This window comes from Panthera onca, chromosome B4 (assembly GCF_046562875.1).
Source record: "Panthera onca isolate mPanOnc1 chromosome B4, mPanOnc1 haplotype 2, whole genome shotgun sequence".
Lineage (NCBI taxonomy): Eukaryota > Metazoa > Chordata > Mammalia > Carnivora > Felidae > Panthera > Panthera onca.
Genome location: NC_138345.1, coordinates 132,362,654 through 132,378,455, shown reverse-complemented (window position 1 = coordinate 132,378,455; position 15,802 = coordinate 132,362,654). Strand labels below are relative to the sequence as shown.

The 15,802-nt window shown below is 55.9% G+C and overlaps 1 long non-coding RNA gene across 4 annotated transcripts; it reads left to right on the top strand.

The window, feature by feature from the left end:
* Positions 1 to 1,515: 1,515 nt before the first annotated feature.
* On the top strand, positions 1,516 to 15,089 carry LOC132695223 (uncharacterized). Of its 4 annotated transcripts, XR_014137987.1 has the most exons (4): positions 1,516 to 1,603; positions 2,003 to 2,150; positions 7,665 to 9,032; positions 14,506 to 15,089. It is a non-coding gene; the product is annotated as an uncharacterized LOC132695223 (long non-coding RNA). The 4 variants fall into 4 exon arrangements; XR_013556634.2 differs by lacking the exon at positions 7,665 to 9,032; XR_014137986.1 differs by lacking the exon at positions 14,506 to 15,089 and having other exon boundaries at positions 7,665 to 9,439.
* The last annotated feature ends 713 nt before the right edge of the window (positions 15,090 to 15,802 follow it).

Sequence of the window (15,802 nt, the reverse complement as noted above, 5' to 3'; positions counted from 1 at the left end):
TACGAGGATTAAATGACTTAATGTATGTAAATGGGTCTAGAATAGTGCTTGGCACCTACAAAGAAGCACGCTATCACGGCCGGCTATGACTAGTGGCCCCCAGCCCAATAAATAGTAGATTTAGTTTTGCGTGATCCGCCACCATCTGCCTTCAGTAACAATGAACCTTTACACAGATACTGAGTGTCATAAAATGCTTTGTCATCCATTACATTTAAATGAAGAAACCTAGGAGGTGGTCAGGGGTCCTAACGTTGACAGTGAACACTTACGGAGGGTTTACTATGTATCAGGCATGTTTCAGGCACATTCCACAGAATAACGCGTCTCATTCTGTCAACAACCCCAGCGTCCTCATCCCCATTTTAAGTGGGGGAAACTGAAGCTCCCACAGGGAAGTAACTTGCCCACAGGCACATAGCTGGAAAGGGGGGCTGCATTCCTGCCCCCAACTCTGCCTGCCTCTGTAAGGACAATTACCATTCGCTGGGGCCTTACCACGTAGGACAGGGGTGCTCTACAAACTTTCCCAGCACAGCGCTTGACACATATAAGGGCCTCAAAAAATAAGTTGGATGAAAGAAGCAAAGTCCTTATGTGGGAGAAATGATCACCCCTATTTCAAAAATAAAGAAATGAGATCGAATGGGGGAGGTACTTGGTAAAAAGATCTGAACTTTGGGCCCGAAGGCAGTTAGCCATCAGCGTCCGGCCTCACCAACTTTCTGCGCGAGCTCGAGCAAAGCCACTGTCCCTGTCCTTTTTTCAACTGTAGAAGAGCTCCCCTCGGCCCCAAGGGCCTCCCGGAATGGGAGAGATGAATCCAGAAAATCAACAGGAAAAGTGCTTTATGAGGTTGAAGGCGATTGTCACGCGAGGGCTGTTACTACAAGGTCGATCGGCGATTGGGCGACTGAGCCCTGGTCGGTCCCCAGTTCCTGCCTCGACCCTAGGGGCCGGGCCGAGGCGGGATGGGGAGGGCCCGGGCTGGGGCAGGCCGGCTGGGGGGGGGGGGGTCCCCGGGAGGCCTCCGGAGGCCGGGGCGCGGCCACCCAGCGGCCTCCCGGGAGGAAACTAGAGCGGTCTGGGCGAGACCCCCCGCTGGCCGGGTTGGGGTGGGGGGCGCCAGCGCGGCCCTGAGCAGAGGCTCGGCGAGCCCCGGGCCCCGGCTCCTCCCCGCACTCACCCGCGGACTGCGCGCGCTACCACTCCTCGCGATTCGCCTCTCGCCCGGTACCTTTCCCGGGGTCACCCACCAACATGGCCCCTTCACTTCCGGGACACGACCTTGCGCACGGAGCTGAGGGGAGGGACTGAAGGGAGCGTGGGGGCGGGCGGAGGCGGAAGGACTTCCGTTCTTCGCGGCCGAGGCCTCTCTCGGGGCGGGGCCAGGAGCCTCGTCGGGCCACGCCCCCTCAGGCGGGCTCGGTCCCGCCTCCGTGCGTGACGTCCCCCAGGGACCGGTCCGCCGAGGCCGTTCGGGCCCCGCCCACCCGGAGAGCGACCGCGCCGTGGGCGGGAGTGGGGCCTCGCCGTCCAGCGACCGGGCTGCGTCGGGCCGACCCCCACCCGCTGCCAGCCTCGTAACCTGTCAGGCGGTCAGGTCAGATCCCAGCACCGACTGCGGATCTCGGGCTGGGGCCGTGGGGACACCTGGGGAAGTCTGACACTACTACTATTCTCTGTCATGGCTTTCAAAGCTCCTCAAGTCCCATTTTTCTCAGATCGCTTTCTTTTCACCCCTCGGGGCTCTTCCTGCTCCCCGGGCCCTTCGGCTCGCGGCAAACTCCTACCCTTGAAGGTCCACCTCACTTGTTACCTCCGGACGTCTTTTCCAGCACCTTCCTCCTCGGGCGTCCAGCACAGGCGCCTCCTTTGGGCCGCACAGAAATGTCTGCACACTGCTGTTGGGGCTCCTAACAACAAATCGTATTTACTGGCACCAGTTATTTGCCGGGCACTGCTGTTTAATGTACCCGTTTGCTTCTCTGTCTCTCACCAGATCTGGGGGCGCGACCCACACCTTCTGGAATCCGTGAGGCCCCTGCCCGCAGCGTGTCCAGGTGCCAAGCGAAGCCAAGGAGCGTTGGGAGTCAGGCCCCTGGGGACCCCCAGTTCCAGTTGCACCACTGAAGGACTTCTGCCCTCTGGCAAGTTTCCTAACCTCCGCCTGGGGCTGTTGTGGGGACTAACGGGCATCCAGCAGGAGGGGGTGGGCGTTTAGGAGCAGTTACCATCCACTCGTTGATTCACGCATCCAGTCCTCCTCAGGGGTCTCTAACGTGCAGGGCACTGCCACCGGTGTTGCAGGGAACAGAAGGATCAAGTTGTGTCATCTAGTGGGGGCTGACGCAGGTGGTGAGGCGAGCTGGGAGCCCTCCTGCAGGTGCGAGGATGGAGGGAAGGGAGTGTGGTGGGAGGGAGGGCGTTGCTCTTTTACACGGGAGTGGGCGACATGCGGATCTTCTCCTTTTTGGTGGCTGTGGACACCATTCCGTGCCACCTTCTCGGCCTTCAACGCCTTTGCTTTGGCTTCGGCTTTGGGAGGAGCCGGGGTCTTCCTCTTCCCGTTCTGCTCCGTCTTCGTGAAAAGGGTCCCTCCCTGAATCCCACTGTCGCAGGGTCAGTCTGGCTTGAGCAGAACCGAATGCACCAAGCGCTAAAGCAGGGAGGTTGGTTGGGAAGCTGTGGCAGGACCCCAGGGGAGACAGGGGCTCAAACCAGGGGAGGCGGCAGTGGAGAGAGGAAGTGGTCAGATCCTGGAAGTCTGTGGAGCTAGAGCCACTGCTCACGTAGGGTGTGAGAGAGAAGGGCCACCGTGGCTTCCGGCTTCTGCCTGAGCAACTACCCTGCTGCCTCCCTGCTTCAGCTCAGTTAGGAGCATGTTCCGCGTGTTCCAGAAGAAGGCTGTTTTCCAGAGGCCTAAGGTCTCCACTCAGATGAGGGAAGACTTCCCTGTGACATGGGGAGCCCCGCAGCACTGAGGGACGGTGAGCCCTAGGGCTTCCGGGAAAGGGAGGGCCCAGTTGGGGGCCTCAAGGAGGGAGGCTTAAGACTTAGGCCCAATGGTGGTGTGGAGCCTGGGCTCTTAGGCTGGGGCTGGATCCCCCAGGGCTGGAGGAAGAAACTCAGCAATTCTCTCCCTCACGCTCCAGTGCAGCGGCCCCAGCACTTACAGCCGCCTTTATGAAGCGCCTCTGGTGTGCCAGCCATTTGGACTGACTACTTTACAAACGTTGTATTATGTCCGGGCCCAGCGGCCCTGCTTGGTAGGCATCGTTATCCCCATCTTACAGATGAGAAATCCAAGACTGAGAGAGGTTTGCTAATTTCTCTGATACTGAGCCAGGCAGCTGGGAAGCTCGCGGTGGAACTCGTCTGTCTTACACCAAAACGTGTGTTCTTTCCACTCTTCCAGGCTGCCCTACTTTGCTCGATAAAGAAATAATTTTGTGACCCAAATAAATCTAATTGGTGACATTTCCAGCTGGAAGACTAGGTGACCTTTCGTATCCCTCCTGACCCTCCTGCTCTATAGAATATTATTTTTAGGAGGGAAGGGGGGAGGCCCCCGGGCAGCCTGCCTTTCAGATCAGCTTCCCCAGACTTCTTCTGGGTCTTTTCTTTACTTCCAGACTCAGAGCACTCATTCCTGTTCCCAGTGCTCCCGTGACAATGGCGGGGGGAGGGGGGGTTGGAGAAGCGAGGCAGGCACACATCCATGGTGCCTTTGTAGGTCTGAGACCCCCGGCAAGGAGCACTGACCCAAATGTCAGGGCTCTGCCGGGTGGATGGGACAAAGGGTCCTCTGGGATCTCTAAGATATTGCAGCTTTGACCTAACTCCCAGTCGCACATCTGGATGTTGGCAAATGGTGTGTTATGGGGTCACGGATGGAGGGCAAGAGGGAAGCCCTTGTTCATCAGAGCCATGACTCGCACCAATAGTAGACATTTCATTGCGGAGTGAATGGATGAAGGGATATTTTCCAGAAAGGTAGAGGGACTGGGAGAGAGAGACCATTTCCCCAAGTCAGGTCAGTCAAGTCTAGTTGCGTTTGAAAGGGGCAGTGGGGCGGCGACGGGCATGGGGCAAGTGATTGAAGCTGTGCGTGTCTTGCTTTCCCCATCTGTGAGCTGGAGATAGAGATAAAGAGCTGCCTCCTTGGGCTGTTGAGGGTTAAATGTGAGAGGGCATACAAGGTGTCATTGGGAACCTGACACCCCATGAGCACACACTAAGTGGTGGCTTGTATTATCATGAGGTGTCGGTGTCTCTCTCTCTCTCTCTCTCTCTCTCTCTCTCTCTCTCTCGTGAGCGGACAGGGACGTGGGAATATCACAAACAGGCTTTGGAAACCCAGGACACCAGTTCCAGGGCAGGAATTCCGGGAGTCTCAAGCTAGGGCCTTCCAGCCCTGGAAAGCCTCCGTGGCCAAGGGTCCGGGCCCCAGAGGGCTAAGGCAGGATACAGGAACAAAATGAACAAAACGTTTTTGCTGAGTGACCGTGAGAATCAACACTGTTGTTCCCAAGCAGTCTATTGTTCGGCGTTTAGTGAGCACCTAGTGTGAGCCAGGGTTAGAGGTGGGGATGCGGATGTGAAACACGCAGTTCCTGTCCTCAAGAAGGCTGGGGGGGGGGAGGGGGCCGGGGGGTGGAGACAGACAGGTACGCAGGTGCTAGGAGAGAAGCCTTCACAGGTGCTCTGGGAACCAGAAGATGCTGTGACCCAGTGAAGAAGCAGGGTTGGGTGAGCACCCACTGGCTACGGAAGCGAAGGGTTGAGACCCAAAGCTGGACCGTGAGCATGCTCAGGTTTCTCGGAAAGGAAGTGACAGCCGGTGAGGCGTGCTTCAGGCACTGGCACCGTTAGTCTGGAGTCGGTCACGGGTTCAAGTCCCAGCTCTGCTACCTGACCGCTGGGCGTCCTTCAGCAACGTGCTCAACCTCTCTGAGTCTTGGTTTCTACACTCAAAAATGGGGATTCATTAAAGTACCTAAGCAATCAGACCTTGAAACTGACTCATGCCAACTAAGATGGAGGAAGAGAGAAGCAGTGGCTATCTGTGTATATATTAAGTGTGCATTTGCAATGAGAATTAAAACTATGGCTAAGGCCTTAGGGAGTCCAGGTGATGCTGGGGGGCAGGAGTGGTCCGGGGAGAGGATGGAGTCTCGGCCCATTGCAGAGTTCAAAGGACTAGAGCCAGAGAACTCAGGAGAGGCCCGAGATGAGGCTGGGGAGGAAGGCAGCAGGCCACAGCCAGGAGTTTGACCCTGAGCCAACAGCAGGGGAAAGTCCCAGCCACGATCAGACTTCCATCTTAGAAAGAGCTGCCTGGCCCTTTTACGGGGACTAGATTGACAGGCTGAGACCTGCAGGAGCTGGGCCCCAGGCCACTTCGGCGCCCCTTGAGAGAGCCATCAGCAGACGGTAGGAGTGAGCCCAACGCTTCCTGTGTGCCGACATCTCTTGCACACACAACCCCCTAACCCTCATCACAGCCGTGTGAGGATGAGAATGTCCCTGTGCCAGGTACATCCAAGGAGGCAGGACCTTAAAGAGCCATAAGCAGCAGGATTAGGATCTGAACTCCGCTCTGGGGCTTGAACCGTCCCGGGATAGATGAAGTGACTAGAGGCAAGGGTGGAGGAAGAAGACAAGGACAAGGAGCCCCTGGGGACACTGACAGCTAAGGCCCAGGAAGCAAAGGACACTGCAGACGACAGGGGTGTCATGGAGGCCTGGGGAGAGGAGAGGGTGGCCACGGAGGCCAGGGCCCCAGGCAGTTTGCCCAGTTAGGTGCTGGTCTCAGACTGGTTCACTGAGAACCCAGGGGCTGTAGAGAGTAATTGGGGAGGTGGAAAGGGAGACCGTGACTTTGCTGGCAGGAGAAAGGGTGAGATGAGAGGACAGTTGAAGAAAAAGCGGTTGGGTTGGGCTGGGGGTGTGCTGGTACCGTTCCAGCCTGGGGAGGGGAAGAGAGGAGCCAGTTGAGGCGGAGGAGTTGGAAGTGCCAGAGGGAGTGAGCCCTCAAAGGAGTGAATTCCCCAATGCTGCTTACTGAAGGGGGGTGGGGAGGGGAGGGGGCACGCAGGGCAGCTCCAGGCTCCCCTGCTGGAGGCAGAGAGGGTGAGTGCCTGCAGCCTGGGTCTTTCCAGCCTCCAGCCCTTTGCTTTGCCCAGCAATGTTGTAAGGCACACAACACTGAGACCCTCTTTAAATGCTGGGTGCTTTGAATGGGAGGGAAATGGCTACTGAATGACAAGACGGAAAGCTCACCCCAGCCCACCCCCCCCTCCACCTCCCAACCTTGCCAGGGGAGGACCCAGGGTGGAGTAAGGGTGCAGACACTCCTTTTACCCGCCCTGCTGGAGTAATGGAGGAGTTGGCAGTAACCGTAACGGATCAGCGAAGCTCCGGATGTGAGCCTGCCAGGGACCTGGAAATCTCTCAGAGAGAGCCGCTTCCCTCCCAACGGAGTTTGCTGTCATCAGATGTCATCGATCCTGTATTCACCAGACCAAAACCTGATATCCCTGGCCAGGAGTGAGATTCCCCCATTAGCCTGTGAAATCTTTGCTGCCCACATAGTGCCAGGTGGTGTTGAGAAGGGCACAGAGACTGTAAGCTCATTCACGGAATCCCCTCCCCTTGGCAGGCAGCAGGAGTGGGGGCCAGGACTGGCAGATGGGCAGGCTTAGAGCCCAGCTCCCAGCTCCCCCACTTGCCACGTGTACCACCTCTGTGAGGTTCAGAACGTAGGAGAAGGGTGGGGAGGCTGAGTACAGTGTCCAGCCCAGGGCAGTCGCTCAGTGAATCTCAGCCAGTGTCCCTTTACATCCTTTCTACCCATTGACCCACTGGATACCAGTGACCCACTTTACAGATGAGGCAGCACCACTCAGGCTGATTACAGCCTCCGTCTCCTCCAGGGGCAAACAGGTGTACGTGAGGGACTGCTCTCGCCCTGCAAAGAGCTTTGTAAGACCCAGAAAATTATAAGAGCTTTCCGCGTTTGCTTAAATGCTTAAGACATCTGGCAGCGTTGGGCTCCCCAGCCCCCTCTTCTGCTAAGGAGCAGCTAATCCCTTTGGACAGTTTGCACAGCAGCCTGTGTGGGCTGGCAGTGCAGTGGCCCTGCCCGGAGGGTGGATTGGCGGGGGAGACTGGAAGAGGGAGAAAGGAGAGCAAGGTATGATTTCCAGGTCAGAGTCTGGGACGTACGGCAACACAGTAATTAAGACAAGATATACTCCAGAGGTTGTGCAGAGCTTGGGATGACCCTGCGTGTGGTTTGGAGGAGTCGTGACGTTCGCACATGCTCTTGGTCCTTTGAGTCTTCGAACTTGACCCACCGATGTCCTTGGGCTGGGCTGATTGGCAGAACAGCCTTTCCTCCCCCAGGTGTCTCGGCAATTCCACAGCTGGCACGGGCTGGAGAATGAGAGGACCCTCTCTAAATACGGCGCCATGATGGGAAAGCCATTCTCACATCCGAGGATGGTCAGAGGAGGAAACCGGCCAGGAGAGCAGGCAGAAACGGGCAGGCCTGAGGCCCCTCTTCTCAGATCAGTGAGGTGAAACCCAGGACCAGCCTGGTCTGCGTTCAGTTAACTTCTTTTTCTTTAACACTGTTTTTTAATGTCTATTTTTCAGAGAGAGAGAGAGAAAGAGTGCGAGCAGGGGAGGGGCAGAGAGAGACACAGGATCTGAAGCAGGCTCCAGGCTCCGAGCTGTCAGCACAAAGCGCAACACGAGGCTCGAACCCACGAACCGCGAGATCGTGACCAAAGCTGAAATTGGATGCTTAACTGACTGAGCCACCTCGGCACCCCCCCCCTTTTTTTATGTTTTCTTATTATTTTGAGAGAGAGAGAGAGAGTGCATGGGGGAGTGGGGAAGGGGCAGAGAGAGGGAGACAGAGAATCCCAAGCAGGCTCCCTGCTGTCAGCGCAGAGCCCGACACGGGGCTCGATCCCACGAACCTGTGAGATCCTGACATGAGCTGAAACCAAGAACATGCTCAGGAACTTCCAAGAGTGTTGACGACGCCACCCGGCAAAGCCTCCCACTGACGCAAGCGGTGGGCCTCTGCCCTCAGTGACTCCGAGGGGGACGAATGGACCCTAAGGAAGGTGGTGGCCCTGGTCTGCCAGAGTGCGGGGGTCTCTGGGGCCTGACTGGGGACGTGCCGGTGGGTGGATATCACCGTCAGCCACCACTACTGACGCAAGTGGGGCTGGGAGCCGGCCGCCCGAGGAGGGATGAGCTGTTACGCGCCCACCGTGTCAGTACAGCTCAGCAGGATCCGGTGAGCGCCACGGGGCCCCGGCGGAAGTCACACCCAGCCCCGCCGGGTAGGGAACAGACGCTCCAGAGGTGTTCACCTTCCGGGCTCCGCCACGTCCTGTGCAGGCTCTGGAACCTTCCTTTCCTCGTCTGCCGAAGGGGGAGAAGAGCACGTCGCCCTTTGCGCCACATGCCTTCACCACACGGATGTCCCCCTCGCGTGGCCTTCATCATTCTGTGTATTTCCTGGTCTCGGTTTTCCTTTCTCTTCATAATGTTCTGTGATTCTGTTATATACACACACACATATATGTGTATATACATCCTTCCATTCTGCGGCGTCTGCTTTATACGCCCTCTCAAATCCCACCTGGCGTCCAGTTGGGGAAAAGAAAGGAAGGAAAGGAGGGAAGGCCGGCCCGCACCGCCGGTTGTGGACATGCCTGGCTCTCCCACTAGGAGGCAGCACAGCACCGTGCGAAGGGTGGTGGAGGCCCTGGTCCTCTAAGTCCCATGGGGAGCTGTGTGGCTTTCAGCAATTTATACCGTTAATCTCCCCGGATCCTAGCCTCCCCACCCCTACAACCTTGCAGGCTGGTAAGGCATAACCCCCTCCCAGATACCACGTAGATTACATGAAGTAACGTATGGAAAGTGCCTGATTGCGCTTCCAGGGGACATTTAACGATGTCTGGAGACACCCGTGGTTGTCACACTCGGGGGAGCGGATTCATCCGGTAAGTAGGGGCCAGGGATGTTGCTAACACCCTGCAATGCATCGGGACAGGCCCCCCAACACAGAATCATCTGGCCACGAGGTCACTAGCGCCGAGGCCGAGAAACCGTGGCCTTACTTGCAAGTCGATTTGGAGCTCCTAGAGGGCAGCAAGTGTGTCTTCTCCGTTTCTGTATCTTCCTTGGGGCCTGTCATACGGCGTGCAGTCAGTGAGCGAGTGCAGGGTTGAGCTGAAAGGTTAAGTACTGGCAGAAGAGGTGGCATGGGTACAGTGGGTGGGAAGAGGGGTGACCGACTAGAAAAACTCACTGTCATGGAGCGGGGTTGCACACCTAACTGCGTTAGCATGGCGGCTTCCTGAGAGATGAGTCCGATTTGCAAAAATCAAATTGGTTCTAAGCATCCTAATCAGATTGTTTTATTTATTTATTTTTTTTTTTAATTTTTTTTTTTTTAACGTTTATTTATTTTTGAGACAGAGAGAGACAGAGCATGAACGGGGAGGGTCAGACAGAGAGGGAGACACAGAATCCGAAACAGGCTCCAGGCTCTGAGCTGTCAGCACAGAGCCCGACGCGGGGCTCGAACTCACGGACCGCGAGATCATGACCTGAGCCGAAGTCGGACGCTTAACCGACTGAGCCACCCAGGCGCCCCCTAATCAGATTGTTTTAAATGCTGGCGATCGAGGGGACCCTTCGAGAACTTTCTAATTTTTTTTAATGTTTGTTTATTTTTGAGAGAGAGAGAGAGAGCAGGGGAGGGGTGGAGAGAGAGGGAGACACGGAATCTGAAACAGGCTCCAAGCTCTGAGCTGCCGGCACAGGGCTCGCACTCATGAACTGCGAGATCACAACGTGAGCCGAAGTTGGATGCTTAACCGACTGAGCCACCCAGGTGTCCCTCAAGAGCGTTCTAGAACTGAGCGACCCCCCTTGGAGCCTCTGCCCCAGGACCCTGTCACAATGGGCTGGAATGACAGAGTCAGGTTTTCTGCCTCCTACAAATCTCAAGAATGTTGTTTCTTTTTCCCACCACCAACCCGCACCCCAGACCCTGGCCAATATTTACAGAGCCAAATGGCAAAGAGTCTAAAAGTCTCATTACTGGACAGCAGTGGACTGGCTGGCAGAGCAGATCAGGGAGCGGAGACAGCTATTTTTGACTAGTTGATGGGCGGTCACGTGGATAAGGGCCTGGCCGTGTCCCATGTGAACTTCTAGAAGGCAGAGCAATCCAAACTGGGGCCTGGCATGAGGCATCCTGGGTCTTCGGAAAGGTCGCTGCGTGGGACATGCTGAATGTTCTCATTGTGGCATGGGGACTGATCCAGTGTGATATCAAAGGAAGTGGCAAATCTCGGCCAAGAGGCGTGGCCACGGCTAATCCTGTGGGCAAGGCCCTTCAGGGGAGGAAGCTTGGGCCATAGAACACCTACTGCCCTCAGATGGGCAGGCAGGTTGTATGTGACAGGACCCCAGTGCTTGGGCAGGCAGAGTGGGGTGTTCAGGGAGCAGGGCCTCTGGTGGGTGTTGGACTGCGTAGGAGACAGTCCTGGGTTCAAATCCCAGTGCCTCCACTTATTAGTGGCATTTGCCTGTGAGTTGCTCATTCCCCAAATAGATGTTGAGGCGTGCTAGGAGCTGTTTGCTCCCAAGCGTGGGAGACCACACCCAAAAGCACGCAACCCTAAGACCACGTGGAAAGGGCAGCACTGGAGACGTCTGAGGCATAATGGGAGCCCAGAGGATCAGCACCTAATCTGGGTGTGGGGAGGTAGAGGTGGGGCCGTCCTAGCAAGGCCTCCTGGAGAACCTGACACCGGAGCCTGAAAGAGTGAGCAAGCATTAGAAACAAAATGGCGGCAGAAGGTTCTGGGCTAAGAGAACAGTGTGCCCGAACTCAGAGAAGAAGGTTTTCTTGAGAGGAGTTAGAATGTTTTCCGCTGTAAATAGCAGAAAGCCCAGCCCAAAGTGTCTTTCGCAAAGGGAATGTATTGGGTCGTGTAATTGAGAAGTCCTAACAGTGTGGCTTTTAGGGAAGGTTCCACACACCAGCCAGTGCTATCAGCTGTAAGCTCCTCCCTCTCCTTTTATTTCTGGTGGTGAGGGCTCTTTCCCCTTTCCTCATCAAATTTTTTTAAAAAATATTTATCGGGGCGCCTGGGTGGCGCAGTCGGTTAAGCGTCCGACTTCAGCCAGGTCACGATCTCGCGGTCCGTGAGTTCGAGCCCCGCGTCAGGCTCTGGGCTGATGGCTCGGAGCCTGGAGCCTGTTTCGGATTCTGTGTCTCCCTCTCTCTCTGACCCTCCCCCGTTCATGCTCTGTCTCTCTCTGTCTCAAAAAAAATAAATAAATAAAAAACGTTGAAAAAAAAATTAAAAAAAAAATATTTATTTATTTGGGGGAGAGCGCAAGTGGGGGACGGGCGGAGAGAGGGGGACAGGCAGAGGCACAGGGGGACAGAGGATCCGAAGCGGGCTCTGTGCTGACAGCGGCCAGCCCGATGCAGGGCTCGAACTCACAAACCATGAGAACATGACCTGAGCCGAAGTCGGACGCTTAACCGACGGAGCCACGCAGGCGCCCCTCCCCATCATTCTTGAAGAAAAGAACTTCTTTTCCGGAAGCTTCCAGCAGTTTTTTTTCTTCTGTATCACTAGTCTGGATTGGGCCACTCGTCCATCCCTAAAGTAATCGCCCTGACCAGGCAGTGGGTTGTACAAACTGGCGGAGCCTTTCAGGGCTACCTTAGGAGCTGGGTGTGTGCATGTGTGAGTGTGCACGTGTGTCCGTGTCACAATCCCCACCAAAGCACACGATCAAGAAATTCTGGTAGGAAGAGATGCCGAGAAGAGGAACCGTAAATGTCCACTGCAGCCAGCATTTACTGAGTGCCTACTGTGTGCCCAGCTCTCTGGAGCTGCTTTTCGTTTGAGGTGACCTTGACACCTTGGGGACTCATCTAACGAGCAGTCGGATCCATGGGCTGGATGCTCACTGGGGAGGACTCTGGAGAGGCTGGGCCAGCCCTACCTCTGCAGGAGTCCAGAACAGTAGGCAGAGCAGTGGGCCCAGGAGGAGGCCCTGGGGAGCCCCCTTATTGAAGGGGCGCATGGGGTAAAAGGATGCCAGGAAGGCACCCGAGAAGGAACATCAAGAAGGAGGTAGAGGAAGTCACAGCGGCTGAGGAAGGGGGTGTGGAGAAGGGATGCGTGACCCGTGCGTCAGGTGCACCACGTGAGGAAATGGGGGGTGCGGCCAGAGTCATGATGATGACTGCTCCCACTTTTGAAGCTCTCCCGATTCTCCAGGCTCTGTTCCAAGTTCTGAGTGCCCTCACAACCGCTCTAGAGTCTGTCCCATGGAGGTGTTTATTTCACAGACGAGGATGCTGGAGACCGACTTGGCCAGGGGCCAGTGAAAGACCTGATGGAGGCAACTAAGGTTGTGCCAGTGGTGACCTTGATGCCCCCCCATTTCTTCTGGGCATCCTCCTTCCTCTGGTCGAAGAAGGCTAATGAGCATAGTCCGCCCAGCCCCTCTCCAGTCTCGCCGATTGGCCCAGGGATGATCACATGACTTTATCCAAGTCAATGGCCTGCAGGCCCGGGACTTTTAGGGGAGAGGAGCTCTATTTCTTCTGTACTAAATACCCAAGATGGGATGCCGCGAGGCCTGGAGCTGCTGCAGCCATCTTGCAGGCATGAGGGTTTTAAGGCTGTCGGAGAATAGGGACAACACAGGATGGGAAGTGGAGCTGAGCCAAGCCACAGAGAGAGCTGGACGACAGTGTGGGAGTGAGCTCCACCTCCAGCTGTAGCTGAAGCCTTTCTTGTTACTAAACTAACATGTCAGCGAGCCAATAAACTCTGCTGCTTGCCTCGTTTGGGTCGAGCTTTCTGTCATTAACTGAAAGCCAACTGCGTCAGTCACCTATGGCCACAATCAGGCTGCGTAACAAACCACCCCCGGTGGCTAAAGCAATTGAGCTCACGAGACTGGATTTATGTTTAGGTTGAACTGGGCTGGGAAGCTCTTCTGGTCTTGGCTGGGCTCACACAACACGTTGGGCGGCCAGGATGACGGGAACAATGAGGCCACACGCCAAGGCCCCGGTGGAAGGACTTGTGCCACTGTTGATGGTTTGTCGCAGTAGCTTTCAGCAGTCTAGGATAGGTGTCTGAGAGGTGGTTTGTGGTACCGATGTAGGGTCGGACTTTTCCTACAAACGCAGGAAATGAGGAGCATACGAGAGGTCAGGTTTGCGGGCGGATTGTCCCTCCACTTGAATTTGTGTGACGCTTCCTTGAGGTGAGATTCAAGCAATGTTTTTATGGCAGGAGGCAGGGGGCCTGTTTGTGTTAAGCCCTGTGTGTCTCCTGCATAAGCACTGACTGGCTGACAGGCTCATTCTTTTGTGAATTATCCCTTCCTCTGTCACCAATAATCCAGGTCAGGCCTGAGCAGGTGGGCACATCCTTGAAGCAGCTGCCCACGCGCTGCCAGGCAGAAGAACCGTTCAGTTGAGCCTAGATCGAATTGTGGAACCGTCAGCAAATCAATTGTTGTGTTAGATTTCAGGGTGGTTTGTGTTGAAGCAGTAAATATTTGATGGAGTAAACTACAAAATGAAACTTAAAAAAATTATTGTAATTTAAAAGCATTAGTTTCCTGCTATAACTGAGTGTCTGGGAATTCACTAGAACAGCACAGGAGGGGTCGAGGATGCTGGCCTGAGAGCTGGCCCCAGGGGAAGGCTTTTCACTGCTCTGAAAGGTAACCATAGATGCGTGGATGTTCCATGATGTGGGGTGCCCAGGTGGGGACTCCCAGTGGGCTCCAGGATGTCAGGCCTTCAGGGTTTGTTTTTGTTTTTTAATGTTTATTTATTTGAGAGCGAGAGAGAGAGAGAGAGGCAGATTGTGAGTAGGGGAGGGGCAGAGAGTGAGGGAGACACAGAATCCGAAGCAGGCTCCAGGCTCCGAGCTGTCAGCCCCGAGCCCGACGCGGGGCTCGAACTCACAAACCACAAGATCATGACCGGAGCCAGAGTCAGACACTTAACCAACTGAGCCACCCAGGCGCCCCTGTTTTTGTTTTGTTGTTTTTTAAGTTTATTTACTTATTTTGATGGGGGGGGGGAGCGGGAAGGGAAGAGAGAAGGAGGGAGAGAGAATCCCAAGCAGGCTCCACGCTGTCAGCACAGAGCCCCACGTATGGCTCAAACCCACAAACCATGAGATCATGACCTGAGTCGAAGTCAAGTTGGACGCTCAACCGACTGAACCACCCAGGCGCCCCAGGGCTTGGGAGTTTCAACTGCCCACAGCTCAAGCCCCGAGCTGGAGGGCATCTCTAGAAGCACTTCAGTGGTTGCTGTTACCCAGTCACCGGGCTTGCTCTGGTCTCCCCCATCCTGATGGAGCTTTACGGGTTGTAAACCATTTCCCTGTCTTTTATGTCGTCCTCTAGATGCAGTAAAGCTCTCCATGGACCATTTTTATAGGCAGATTGCGTCTGGAGAGAATAGGCGTCCCCCCCAAGACCGCGGAGCCCGCCAGTACGGTACATCCAGCTCCCTGGATGGCCAGTGGAGGAAGACAGTCGTAGCTGATGTTCACAGCCGCTCACAGCCGGCTTCCTCGGCTCGGACGACTTCACGCCAGCCCTCACCTCACCGCACTGACGTGGCGCTTACCTGTCGGTGGGTTGGTGTTTCCCACTGTCCGTAATCCTCCTGACAGCAGGGACTGCCTTCACTCGGTGTCCCCTCAGCCGGCACCACGCCTGGCTTGATTGGGAGCTCGGATGGTGTTTGAACATCAGTGTGGAACATCATTACCATCCTCACGCCTCCTGTCTTCATCTTCCTCCCCCCCCCCCCGCCTGCCCCCCGCCACAGACGCTGACACAGGGAGGGGCGCGTGGCATTCACTGCCTCAATGTACCCAAGCCTCCCTCCCCACAGCTGTAAAATGGGAATGATGAGGAGGGAGATCTCTTAGCCCAGAGCCTGGCACAGAAGAGGCACTTAATAAATGACGTCTGTAAAAGTCTATGATGAGGACGATTCATTCTGGGACATGATTTAAGGGTTATACACTTGATCTCAAGTGGAGAGGGGTTACCGTCACCCCCTTTTGGCTAGGTGGGATGTCTGTATCTCCTCCACTCTCCCCCAAGCCTGTGGAATTACACTCCCTACCCCCCCCACAACCCCCCAAGCACCTGTAGCAGGTGCCTTCCTGGGCATTGGCAGCACGGCCGGAGGCCACATATCTGAGTTATGCGTGTGACACCCTGCGCACCTTGTGGCTGCTCAGGGGACATTAGCCCCTGCTGTGGCCACCGACACTTCTGTCTCTCCTCCCTGTCTTCAGCCTCCGTCTCCCCATCTAACAGGGAGGCCACACAGCCACCCCACGGGGGACTGAGGCAGAGTTCAAAGTGTGCCTGCTTTCACCATCTCTGAGACTCTCCTTGGAAAATACCCAGAGGGTTCCTTCCCGAGGCCAATACCATCGTCCATGGGCTTGATGGAAGCCTCCAGGAAGGCCCCCGCATTCCCTGGCTCTAGGCACCATCTGAGCACAAGTCCGTGGGAGAGACAGTGCCGTCTTCACGTGCTCCAAAGGGCTGGAGACAGGGACACTGCCGGGAATCCAGGTGCGGTCCCTCTTCTGCCACCAAGTGGCTGTGTGACCTTAGAACCTGTGACAGGAGCACCTGGATGGCTTAGTGGGTGGAACTTGCGAATCTTGATCTTGGG